We start from the raw sequence: 12,595 nt of genomic DNA on the forward strand, positions 1-12,595 counted from the left end.
TTTTTAAAAAGTAACTTCGTCCAACCGATTCTACACAACGCACGTGTGTACGCGTATAGGTGTGCGCGTGTGCGCGTGTATGGGTGTTTGCTTTACATACATTTTTCGTAACCAATGTTTTTCGGTTAAACGACGTTCGCTTTGAAAAGTTCAACTAAAAAACTTTCTTCCACATTTTTTATTTTCTACTACGTTGCTAAATTCGAACGAATTATATTTTTCTTTCTTTTTTTTTTCCCATTTGTTTTGCTTATTTGAAATTCTATTATATAATTAATCCAAATAAAAATATTGTCATTTTTATTAATATATTTATTTATTTGAGATAATTTTTTAATATTATTTAAAATAAATCGAGAATATTAGAATATATATATTAATAATTAGGAACAAAAATTTCCAGCCAATATAAAAATTCTTTATAAAATTATACAAATTCTTCTCTTTCTAATATCTATTTTATACAATCTAATTAACATATGTACCAATTAAAACTTTTACTATTTTTTTATTTTCTTCTCGACATTAATTAATTGCAAATCTTATAATAATTATCTCTACCAATTCAAAAAAAAAAAAAAGAAAAGAAATAAAACCGAGAAACAAATAAAACCATTAAAAAAAAAGGAAGAATATTAGTTCTTCTTAACTATTATATGAAACTACTTAAATTCTTCTTCCGACGTTTGGGGCTTTGTCGAAGAAAGGTAAACAGTGGCTCTTTTGACCACTGGAGAAGAGATCACCGACTAACGAAAAGAAGAATCGTGTGCTGGACCACGACGAGTACAGCTGTCGTGTAGGAGTGAAAGCATTTTGTAAGAAAAAAGAACAAAAAAAAAGAGATGGGATAAGCAATAAAGAAATAAAGAAGAAGAATGAACGAGTAAGTGAGTGAGTGAGTGAATTATAGCGAGTGGAAGTAAGATAGAAAGAAAAAGATAGGGGGTGAGGGGGTGGGGGGGAGAGAAGGACTTCTACGTGTTCCTTTTATTTTCTTTCGTAACTATTCCTTGTACCTCTTTTTACTTTTCTTATCACTCTATCTCTCTTACACACACACATACACACAGCCCCATTCGCGTACTGTGTGTCTATCTCTATCTTTTTTTATCTTTTTATTTTTCTACCCTTTCTTATTTTCTTCGTCTCTCACACACCACACACACACAAACACACACACAAGCGTATACCTTATTTTTCCTTCTTTCTCTTTCCTTTCCTTTTCTTTTTTTTTTGTTTTTCATTTATTCTTCTCGTTTCTACGAACAGCATTCATTGTCCACCCGCGAACTTTCCGAGCTTTTCGTGCTTTCGTCTATAAGAGGAACCAGAAGATAAAGAAGATGAAGAAGAAGAAGAAGATAAAAGAGAAAAGATTGATTGTAAGACTGCTAGAGGCCGAATAGTATTCGTTCTATTTTATATTTTTCTTTTTTGCTATTCGGAATAAAAGCTTTCGCGTTGTGCTTTTAACGATATTTAGATCTTGTTTTAACTTATAACGAGTAGTCTAACTTTTACTAACTATAATTTGTATTTTTCGAAAAAAAGAAAAAAAAATAGAAAAAAAAAAAAGGAAAAGAAAACTTTTATCTATCTAACGAGCCTTTGATCACGAACATCATGCAGAAATTACGATCGTTAGAATTGATGGCATGAATATATACTTGCAAAGTCATATTAAAAAAAAGGATGCTTTTAACACATTATCGAACGGTTTATAATACGGGGGAAATTTTTAATGCGTATTATAATGGTTATATTAATAATTAAATGGGAAGTAAATTTCACGATATTTTAAAATTATGGAATATCCAAATTTTTATTAAAAGATATAAAAAAGAATTGAATAATTTGTAAAATTTAAAATATATATATATATATATTTTCATTAATTTCATAGATTGTTTCGATATAGTTGTGTGCAAGCAAACGTAAATTAAAAAAAAATATATTACAATAACGATTGTACAATTGAAATATTTTCAGTAATTTTATAAATTGTTAATGAGATATGATAAGAGAATAATTAATCATGTTGAAATGAATAGAGTGTAAAAACGAAAGAACATTAGTGATAATCTTGTCTGATGTGAGAGTATTATTCTCGAACAAAACTATCTTAGGAACTTATCGACATGCCTATCGCCAAAAGACGAGGGGGTTGGTGGAGAGGAGGAAAATGTTCGAGTTTCTTAAAAGATATCAAAGTTAAATTCGTTCTTAGGAGAAATCCGACGCCATGGCTTTTATCGAAAAGACGGGGCCAGACAAAAGTGAACGATTAAGATAGGAAGGTAGTACTTCCCTTTTCCATTGTTATGGGGGTACATAAAGCGTTTTACGCGTCGTTTCGTGCAGACCTATTCGAAGTGAGACCCCAGCAGTCTCGTTCTTCCTAACGTTTCTCCTACCACAATGCTTTATTTACAGGAACAAAAAAAAATCAGTACAAGTAAAGGAGAACAATGAAATAAGAAAATAAACTGAAATAATTAGAAAGAAATATTGCGGAGTAAAGTATATAATAAATTAAACGATACCTTTAACGTTGTTTAACATTTTATATCACCGTCACTAGAAGTTTTATTTTTTTTTCTTTTTCTTTTATATCGATCGAATAAACGTTTCGATTTTTGTACGAAATTTTTCAAGATCAATTTTCTCACATATCATTTTTGAACAATCGAATATTTTATCGAATATTAACAAATAAAAGTACCACATCGATCAATTGCAATTTTAAAACACATTTGTCAACGATTTCAATTTAAATATAATAATCGCGTTTTTGTTCGAAATATAAATAACATTTTTCGCGCAAGCACCTTTTATGACACCTCGATAAATCATAGATTTTGAATGATATATATATATATATATATTTTTGATATTAAAAAAAAAAAATAAATCACAATTTTTATCTCTATTTAATTTTAATTTGAAAATACGAAATGTACAATAAATTTAAAGAACGCGTAAAGAAAGTAAAAATGTAGGAAAGTAGTAAAAAGATTTAAAAACGAATGTACATATGTGCGTATATAAAATATATGTACACATATATATATTATATATATGTACCTTATACACTTCTTCTTGGATCGAAAAAGAAAAAAATGAAATAAAAGTAGAAGAATAAGAAGGAAAACGTGAGAGAGAATTGTTCGAAATCGTGGATGTTACCAACGGACTATGACGAATGAACTCATAACCCCTTAGAATCTCATGGTATTTTCTCCGAGCTTGTTAAAACGTGGTTGGCTTGGTAACGGCATAAAAAGAAAATTTTATATATATACAGTTATTTCTAACTGAGAGGTAAAACATCGTTTACTGTCTGCTTATAAGAAAGGTGATATTATTTTTCTGTTTATATATGTTCCATTCCTACGCCGGGAGATTATTTTAATATTCTACTCTTATAAACGTAAAACCGTAACGAAGAAGACGAAGTTACAGTGATAATATTAATAACGTTAATACACGGCGAATAATTAAATCTGTTCATGAATATTCCGATGAAATGAAAATGAAATATCGGACGAGGAGAATACTAAAGAAAAAATAATAAAAAAAGAAAAGAAAATATTGTTGAATTTCTGTAAAAAAAAGAAATATGCACGATATACTTTCCTAACGATCAAATTTTAAATATAAATATACAAATATAATATGATTTTTTCAATTTTAACAAATAACGTTAACAATTTTTAATCAATTGCATTAATACATTTACAAGTATTTGTAATGGTCGAATAAAGGTATAGAAAAAGAAAAAAAATAATTAATAACGAACGAAAAACAAGAAATGGAGGAAATAAAAACTAAAGAGCTGTAGTAATGGGGACAATTAATTTTACTTACGTACAATCTCAGGACGATCTTTTCAAATCAGTTGTTTCTTTTCCTTTCCACCAAGATAAAGGTGCTGCTGGAGGGGGGGTTGAACTGAGGAAGGGGGGGATTTTCTGTGATAGCACGTGAAACGATGATAGAAGTAGACTGAGAGATCGTCCGGGCACGTAAGACGATAAATCACATGGTGGTTATGGCAGCTTCTGTGAAAAGAGAAAGAGAAAAGGGGAGATAAAGATGGAGAAAGTTAAGGATGAGTTTAGAAACGTGTGTCTCTATCTATGTATGAGTAACATAATGCTTCTAGTTATGCTATGCTATACTATACTATGTTATGCTATGCTATGCCATGCTATGCTATGCTATGGCTATGCTATGGCTATGCTATGCTAGAGTTAAAGGAAAACTCTTGGTCCGTCGTTAACCAAATTGATATCGTTCCTCTCGTAAAGTTTACCCCGTATTTACCCCCCCACCAAACATACAAACAACTCCTATATATATATATATGTATTTACTTACAACATATAAGATCGTATATATGCATATGATATATTCAATATACAAGATGTTTCAAAATATATGAGCATAACTTTTGGAGTGGTTTCAGTAAGTTAAAATGAAAAAGAAAATAAGCTCATATGATACAATCATACGATAATATTATTTATTGTAGTATACGACTATATTATAAGTATTTAAAAAAAAAAAATGATATGTAGAATTAAAATGAAAATAATCAACACATTATTGTATTATATCGTATAAGCATTGAAATTATAAAATAATGAATTATTGTATAATCTATTTAATATATATATATTTGTTATTGTGTTTATATATATATTTAATTTAATTGAGATTACTTATTGTGTTTTCAATCCCTCCCCGTGTGCAATTCACTTTTTCAGGCCACGATATGTACTCGTGCATGCATTTATTCATACGTGTATTCGTATAAATTTGCTTTTCTTCGAATAACGGGTAGAAATAATTTCATTTACATTGGTTAGGAAAAATAATGTGTTAAAGCAAAGATATATAAATCAGTCGTACCGTTAAATGTTTCAACGATTTTAACGAAATTAACGCAATAATGTAATCCAAATGCTTGTTATGTTTTGCTATTTCTTCCAATGATTAATATCGTTTTTTCATGGATTTTAATATAAAAGTAAAAGAAGAAATATTTAAACTTATATATTACAGATATATACACATTTAAATGTATTTGATACGATTTCGATAAACGTAATAATAATTGTCAAAAACACCATTAATATTTAAACGAATGTTTTATATAAAAACTCGCTAAGAATAATTTCGTGATTAAAAAGATTCGTTCAGATAGAAATAAAAAGAAAAGAATGAGAAGAAAGAAAAACAAATCAAATATATATACATATATGTAGAAATATATTTCGTCTTTTCGTGATTTTAGTTTGAATAATACAGAATTGAAAAAAAAAACGTATGATCGCAGTTTTCAAAGAGAGAAAGAAGCTTTAAATATCGCACACGTATATGTATAAATATGTGTATGTGTGTGTATATGTATCGAGCTATGACGCAGACGGTTCGATACTGGGCAGCATTGTTTCCAAATTCCGATTATAAGCGAGCTTCGATTCTGACGAGCTATGTGCCTGACGGCTGTGGTTTCTTTGTGCATGTTGACACAGAACTAAAGCTTTTTCGTTGTATTTAAGAAGAGTGGTGAAATTACAGATCGATCCAATAACAAAAATAAACTTATATATATACATATGAAAGATTTATGCTGAAACAACGAGAAAATAAATTGATCGTTTTAAAAATTAATTGAAAAAGATTGTTTAAAGTGATTTAAGAAATTTCGAAACAATAATATTTTATGTAATTTCAATAATCCAAACGATCATATTTATTTAATGATATTATTTAACTTTTAACGAATTTTTGTCTTCGTTGAAATTGTTAATGACACAATGACAAATTTATACAACGAATAAAGAAAAATTTAAATTAATTTCCCCTTAAAATAAAAAAATAATACTATACATATATATATATAACGCAAGTGAAATATTAATATTAACAAAATGTAATATCTATAATTTTTCTCTTTATTACAGTATAATAAATCCTATTAACTTCCTTCGATTATATTATATTTAATCAATCAAGCTCGTGAAAAAAAAAAGTAAAAACGGAAGTAAAAAGATAAAAAAAAAAAAGTAGAAACGCGCGATGATTCGTTAAATGGACGCCAAACGTTCCTAGTTCTTATCGAGAATTCGAAGAAGAGGATCGAGGAGGAAATTAGAGAAGAGCAGCTTGCGGAGATGGTGCTAAAATTGCTTTCACGATCGGCCGACGTCTCTTCACTCCACTTTCTCCTCCTCTTCCTCTTTCTCCACACCTATATCCACACCCACATCCACACCCACTTCCTCCTTTTACTCCTCTTACTCCTGTTACACTTTCACCATCATCCTCTCCTCTTATATTCCTCTTTACTCTCCTCCTCATCCAACTTCGTCGACCCTTTATCGTTTGACTCCTGCTAAACCGAACACAGAGGTTTTAACTAATGGCTACTCTACTTTCAAATAATTCGTAATTCACGATCAAGTTATCACCTTCTGAAATGGAATCTCAAGAATCTCTGTGTAAATCAACAAACTACAAACAAACAAACAATCGCGATTTTAATTCATAAGTATTCTTGACAAATATATATTCGCTATCATAATTCAACGTTTTATAAAGTGACAGAAATATTGTAAGAAAATTTCCATGATTAATAATGTTCTTAACGAATCGGTTCGCAATTGATTTCAAAGAAATAAACAAATATATTATTATTTGTTATATAATTATTAGTTAAAACCAATTCAAATGGGAACTCAAACTGTTGAATCTTGAAAATTGATAAATTCAACACATTATTAATACAAAACTCGAAGTAAATTTTATTTAAATCTTGGGATAAATTAAGTCAGACCTGGATGTATAAGAAAGAAATAACAGATATTAAATCAAATTTACTTTTGAAACAATTGTATCATTTTAATTAAATACTTAACAATAATAATACCAAATTCTTATAGTTAACTAAAATAAAGTTTACGAACAGTTAGCTTTACGAATGAACAAACCAATACCTAACAAAAAATGTGTTTTGCTAAAAGAAGAATAAGAACAAGAACAAGAACTTAAATGATGATATAATATGTCTCTAGTTTAAGGAGTCACCCAAAGATCGTTTGATTAAATTTGAAAGTGAACGAATAGAGTAAGATAGATCGATACTGTTCTGACCTCACCACTCAACATGACACACGCGAGTGAGTGAGTGTGTCCGACTATACTGAAGTACTACTCTCTGTGTACCAGCTCGTGGTCACCCCTTTTGCCACCCCATACCACCCAACCCCATACCAACCACCCAACCTACCTTTCCACCCACTCTTTCTCTCTCTCTCTCGCTCTTTAGCTGTGTCGACAATCTCATGCATTATGGGTATCCTCGAAAGCCTTCGGGGTCTGCCGGGATATGGAAAGGAGTGAAGCTAACACACAGACTGAACTCCCTTGTCCCTTTGTGGACGATGCTAGGCGCTGTTTGGCCTTTAGCAGCCTGTTTGCCTAACCCTCCTATTCTATGTGCCCCAGCTTGTCTTACACGCTTCGATTTGGACGACAAACGAAGAAGACATCCGATAAGTATCGATATCGTTCCTAGGTCCTTGACCTTTAACTGATATTACCTATCTCTCTCTCTCTCTCTCTCATTCTCTATGTTTGTCTGATTATCTTTCTCTCGTACTATGTATCTTTTATCTTTAATTACTTTGGGTATATTAGATTATACATATATTTGATTACTCAACTTAATCGAGAAATTTATAGTTCATTTTAAATGGAAACTTTATTAACACAGTAGGTAATTAATTAAATATATATTTAGTTTTTAATTTTTTTCTTTTTCTTTTATATTTTTTATTTTTTGGGGGGTAGTTGGATTTTGTTGCAAACGGTTAGACGAAAGTTGGAAATATGAAATGATGATGGTTGCTGTGGTTAAAAGGTAATTTGAGTATCTGTTTTATTTCAATAATTAAATAGGTATGATATATTATATACGCGTGATTATTTATTATTTTCAAATAATGAAGAGAATATTAATAGAAGTTTCAGTTATTAGAATTAATTTCGTGCTTGAATTTATACGATTTTTTTTATTTTAATATTATTAGTTGGATTTTTATTGGGTAAAGAATATCGTAAAAATGATGGATTCATACAGGTAATAAAAATCATTTCACCTTATTTCAACTTATAAATCCTATCTCTTATTCGAAAAATAAATTTTGGTTTTTCACGGTTCGTTCAATGATCTCTCGATTCTATTTATTATCAACGAATAAGCAACTATTTCAACGAGTATTAACTGTTATATATGTATATGTGTGTTTGAATTGCGACCACGATGAATTCTCGAGGAAGTGAGGAAAATTTCGTCGATCTAGTTTCGAATTCAAAGGTTCTGGAGAAATACTTTGTGTGTATGTGTGCGAAGATTGTCAATTGATATGCATGATAATTTGAAAAGTTTCATCGTATTTATATACTTCGGTAGAGAATATATTAGCAATAATAAAAACTAGATCATTGAAAGAAAAATACGAAAAGAAATAAATAACAAAATATTTCCAATACTTAATTACATTTTAAATGAATTAACAACAAATTATCATATTAAATCATCCGAAAGAATCGAACGAATGGAAAGAACGAATGAACGAATTCATTTAAATTTGTCATTAGAAGATTGTAAACCAAATCCTATTCGTGGTTGCCAAGTTAAATATAATTTTCAAATAAATAAATAAATAGATACGCGTTTTATTTTTATAATGACGAATGGATTAAGATAGAGTAATGGAGGAATGAATAAATAGATTAATTTAGAACAAAGAGAATGATCGTGATAATTTAATGGATTCTAGTAAGTATAGCGAAATATTGTTGAAACAGATGGACATGCTCGTTGGCAATGCTGTTTGTCGTTATCGACAAAACGGTAATTGTTTGAATGCACAATCCTATTTGCCAAGCAATCGGACACCGTCCGCAGTTTGTATAATTTCCGTAAAGTTCGGCAGGCTTGTGGCGACGGTCGGCTTTCGAACAGCTCGAAAACTCGTCGTTTCAGTTTTCAGGGTCGTCAGAGATAGAACTACACACACACACACACACACACAAATATACATTTACACGTATAGAAAGTGTAGAAGAGACAATGAGTACCGTCGAAGTAAAGTGGTATTATTTATCCTCTTAAAAGATGACCGATAAGTTTAATATAACAACATTATAACTTTAAGAGTAAGTATTTTAACGTTCTAAAAGGGTTTCTAACAAATATGTGTACCGGTTTGATTTATATTTTATTTATAATCTTTTTAACAAATTTGTATATTAATTTATTCGTAGAGAGACACATTTTTAGTTTTATTTATTATTGCGTATTCGTTTTATTTTAATCAAAATTTATTTCTATATTTGTGTGCATTGTATTTATTTTATATTATTTTAATTTTATTTATTAGAAAAAAGTAATGTATTATATTTCTTTTAATTATCTTTGATTAATTTATAATTGCACATTCGGTGTTGTGATTTTTATTATTGATTATTTTTGGAATTAGAAAATCGTTCGTAAGAATTTTATTTAAATAAATCAGATATTAAAGATCGCGCTTTAATGTTTCATAATTACGACGAAAGTATATTTATCGATTACTTTATTTTCGTAACACGAATAACTATACATAGAAGTGAGGATAATATCCTAAAACGATTAGGCGTGTAACGTGTGATGGGACACAGATCGATGATGAATGATTTTTCTCTTACGTGTAAATTAACTAATGCTTAAGTACTGTTACTTCATTTTACATAATATTCTTTCTTCCATATAATTATAAGTTGCATACGTTTATTTGTGTTACAGTATAAAAAAGTTTGTAAAAATTACACCGTTTAGATATTAATCAATTAATACTGGAATATCGATAATCGATATTTTATAAAAAAGTTGCACGATAAATTATAATCATGATTGATGCGAAAATGTACAATAAAATTTACTACGAAAAATTGTTTATATTATATTTTTTGTCTTTTTTTTTTTTTTTTTCTAAAAGACAGAATAAAATTAAATGAAACATCACTGCAAAACGAAATCTTATGAATCATATTTAACGATATGATCAAAATTTCTTAGAAAAAGAAAAAAAGAACCAAGGAACACCATAAATTAAATGAATAGAAAATAAATAAAGTGTTAAACGTATCGTGGATAAAAATATAAAGAAAAAAAACAAGAAAATGATATACGGATAATCCATACATTTATAAATGGATACACCATAGAAGATAGAAGCTTATATTACCGAGAAAAAAAATGAAATCGACCGTATGGGACCGTTAACTATTATTACAAATAGGGCGTTATACTTGACTATGATCACTTATGTACTTGTGTATGTGTCTGTGTAATACTAGTAGTAGTTATATGGTTGTTCCACCATATTCGTGCCATCTTCTTCTTCGTTATTCTTTTTTTTTTTCTTTTATCTATTTTTCCTTCTAGATCCTTTTTCCGTTTTTTTTTTTTTTTTTTATTATTTCTTCTCTATACTACTATGGCCATTACGGAGAAGCACAAAGTAAGCTGCGTGTTATAGAAGGGTAAGAGGAGTGAAAGAAAGAGTAAGAGAGAGTACGAGAGAGAGAGAGAGAGAGAGAGATAGAAAGGGTGGCCGGTGTTTATCGATCCTCTGAGGCATATACTCGCTAGCCAATGACCGGATATAATTGAAATACGTGCTATTTTTATAAGCAACAAAGGCCAACGACCTACCAGTAAACGTGTCGGGAATTCCGATCATGGTAATAAAAACAAAACAAAATAAAAATAAAAATGAAAAAGGAAATGAAATGAAATGAAAAAATTTGGACAAAGGAAGGTAGGTAGGTAGGTGAAAATTTGGTGAGAAATCAATATGGTAGGATCGATCGTGTTCCCGTTTAAATCTCGTTGAAAAGATTACTCTTCTAATGAATTATCTTATCGTGTAGTATTCAACAAAAATGAGGAAGAAAGAAAGGAAAGAAAAAATCAAACATTAAACGTAATGAAAACTCTGATCACGTAATAGAAAAAAAAAAAAAAAAAAAAAACGAAGGAAGAGGAAGGAAAGAGGGTTGGGAAAAAAGTTAAGATGAAAATTTTTAAAAATTAGGTCAGCCATATCGGTTAGTTTAATCTCGATAATATTACTCAATTATCTGAAGGAATGAATTATGTTATCGCGTAACGTTCAATTATTTTCTCTTTTTTGTTTTTATATACAAAAATATAGAAAACATATTAAACGTAAGGAAAAAGCTTTGATCGAGTTATGAAAAAGCTGCAAAAAAGTTAACGCTAAAAGTTTTTTTAGAAAAATCGGTATCGAACAATCGATTACTTTAATCAAAATAATAAAATTACTTATATGTTAGTTATCTTATAAAAGACGAATGATAATAATAAAATAATCCATTGCGTTAACAGAGAAAACTAAGTAAAAATTTTCTCTCGTTTCTTATCCTTTATCGAATGTGAGATTCATGATGATTGGATTTCGATATCGTCGCCAATTCCCGATAACAGGGGGGAAAGGGTTTGAAAATGAATCTAATTATGTTCATCGAGTGTCACTCGGTCTTCTTATCGGGAAAGGAGAGAAGATGGTTGGTTGAAAGGTCAAAAACCTTGGCTTATTAACCGACGGGGAAGAAGATGCTCTTTCACCGATTTAATCTGCTTACCGAGTAATACCGTATAATTTCGGGATGGTCCTTGCACGACGTAAACGAGACTCTAATGGAGAACGACAGAGAGAAAGAGAGAAACAATAAAAGAGAAGGAGAGAGAAGGAGAGAGAGAGAGAGAGAGATAGACCTTTAACGAGAAGCCACAGTACGAGAACAGGCAATTGTGTTCACGGAACAATGCACGATGCCAACGAAGAGTATTAGCTTTGTTATCATTCGTGATTTCGTGAGAAACGAGATTGTTCATCCCCTATATATATATGTATACGCATGTATGTATGTATATACGTAAATATGTAAGTGTATAAGTATCTACGTGTGTATTAAAAAACGAGACCAACCACACATTCCATTTCGTGGCTAATTTTTATATATATATATTCATATATATGTTTATTTTTTTTCCTCTCTCTCTCTCTTTTTTCGAGCGGACGTGTATAGTAGCACTTTGTTTCCTGTTGCAAAAGAAGCGACAAAATGAAAGATCGAAAGAAAGAAAGAGAGAGGAGAGTTAGGACCACGAGAGAGTGCCGACGCGTAACCCTCCTCCATTTCCGGGCGAAGAAGGTTTTATGCGTGCCATTATTTTTATGCAATGGAGGATGAATAATGCCTCGAGGTTTTTCTTTCAACACAACCACAGCCACTACCACCGAGTAGCATCTAGTACCATTACTAATACTACCATCATCAACTAGGGTGTCCTAGGAACACCCTCTTTCTCTTACCAATGTTTCTTTTATGTATATATTCTTTTTTATATATTTTTGTTCACCCCGAGGGTAACTCTACTAAACCACCACCATCAGCTATGGTGTCCTGGGAAACTCTTCTCTCTCTTTTTTCTTTTTTCTCTTTTTTT

At 30.2% G+C, this 12,595-nt stretch overlaps 1 protein-coding gene across 13 annotated transcripts in view; it reads right to left on the minus strand.

Annotated features, from left to right (window-relative positions):
• LOC122524349 (neuroligin-4, Y-linked-like) overlaps positions 1 to 12,595 on the minus strand; it is a 131,107-nt gene that overhangs the window by 41,630 nt on the left and 76,882 nt on the right. For 11 of the 13 annotated variants that reach the window (XM_043646546.1, XM_043646545.1, XM_043646547.1 and 8 more), the window contains one exon: positions 3,871 to 4,064. The exons of 1 other annotated variant lie outside the window; for it this stretch is intronic. The gene's annotated coding sequence lies outside the window, so the exon portion shown is untranslated. The remainder of the gene's footprint in view (positions 1 to 3,870; positions 4,065 to 12,595) is intronic. One more of the 13 variants, XM_043646548.1, reaches the window with a different exon arrangement.

The sequence above is a fragment of the Polistes fuscatus genome, unplaced genomic scaffold, assembly GCF_010416935.1.
Source record: "Polistes fuscatus isolate 324 unplaced genomic scaffold, CU_Pfus_HIC Scaffold7, whole genome shotgun sequence".
Lineage (NCBI taxonomy): Eukaryota > Metazoa > Arthropoda > Insecta > Hymenoptera > Vespidae > Polistes > Polistes fuscatus.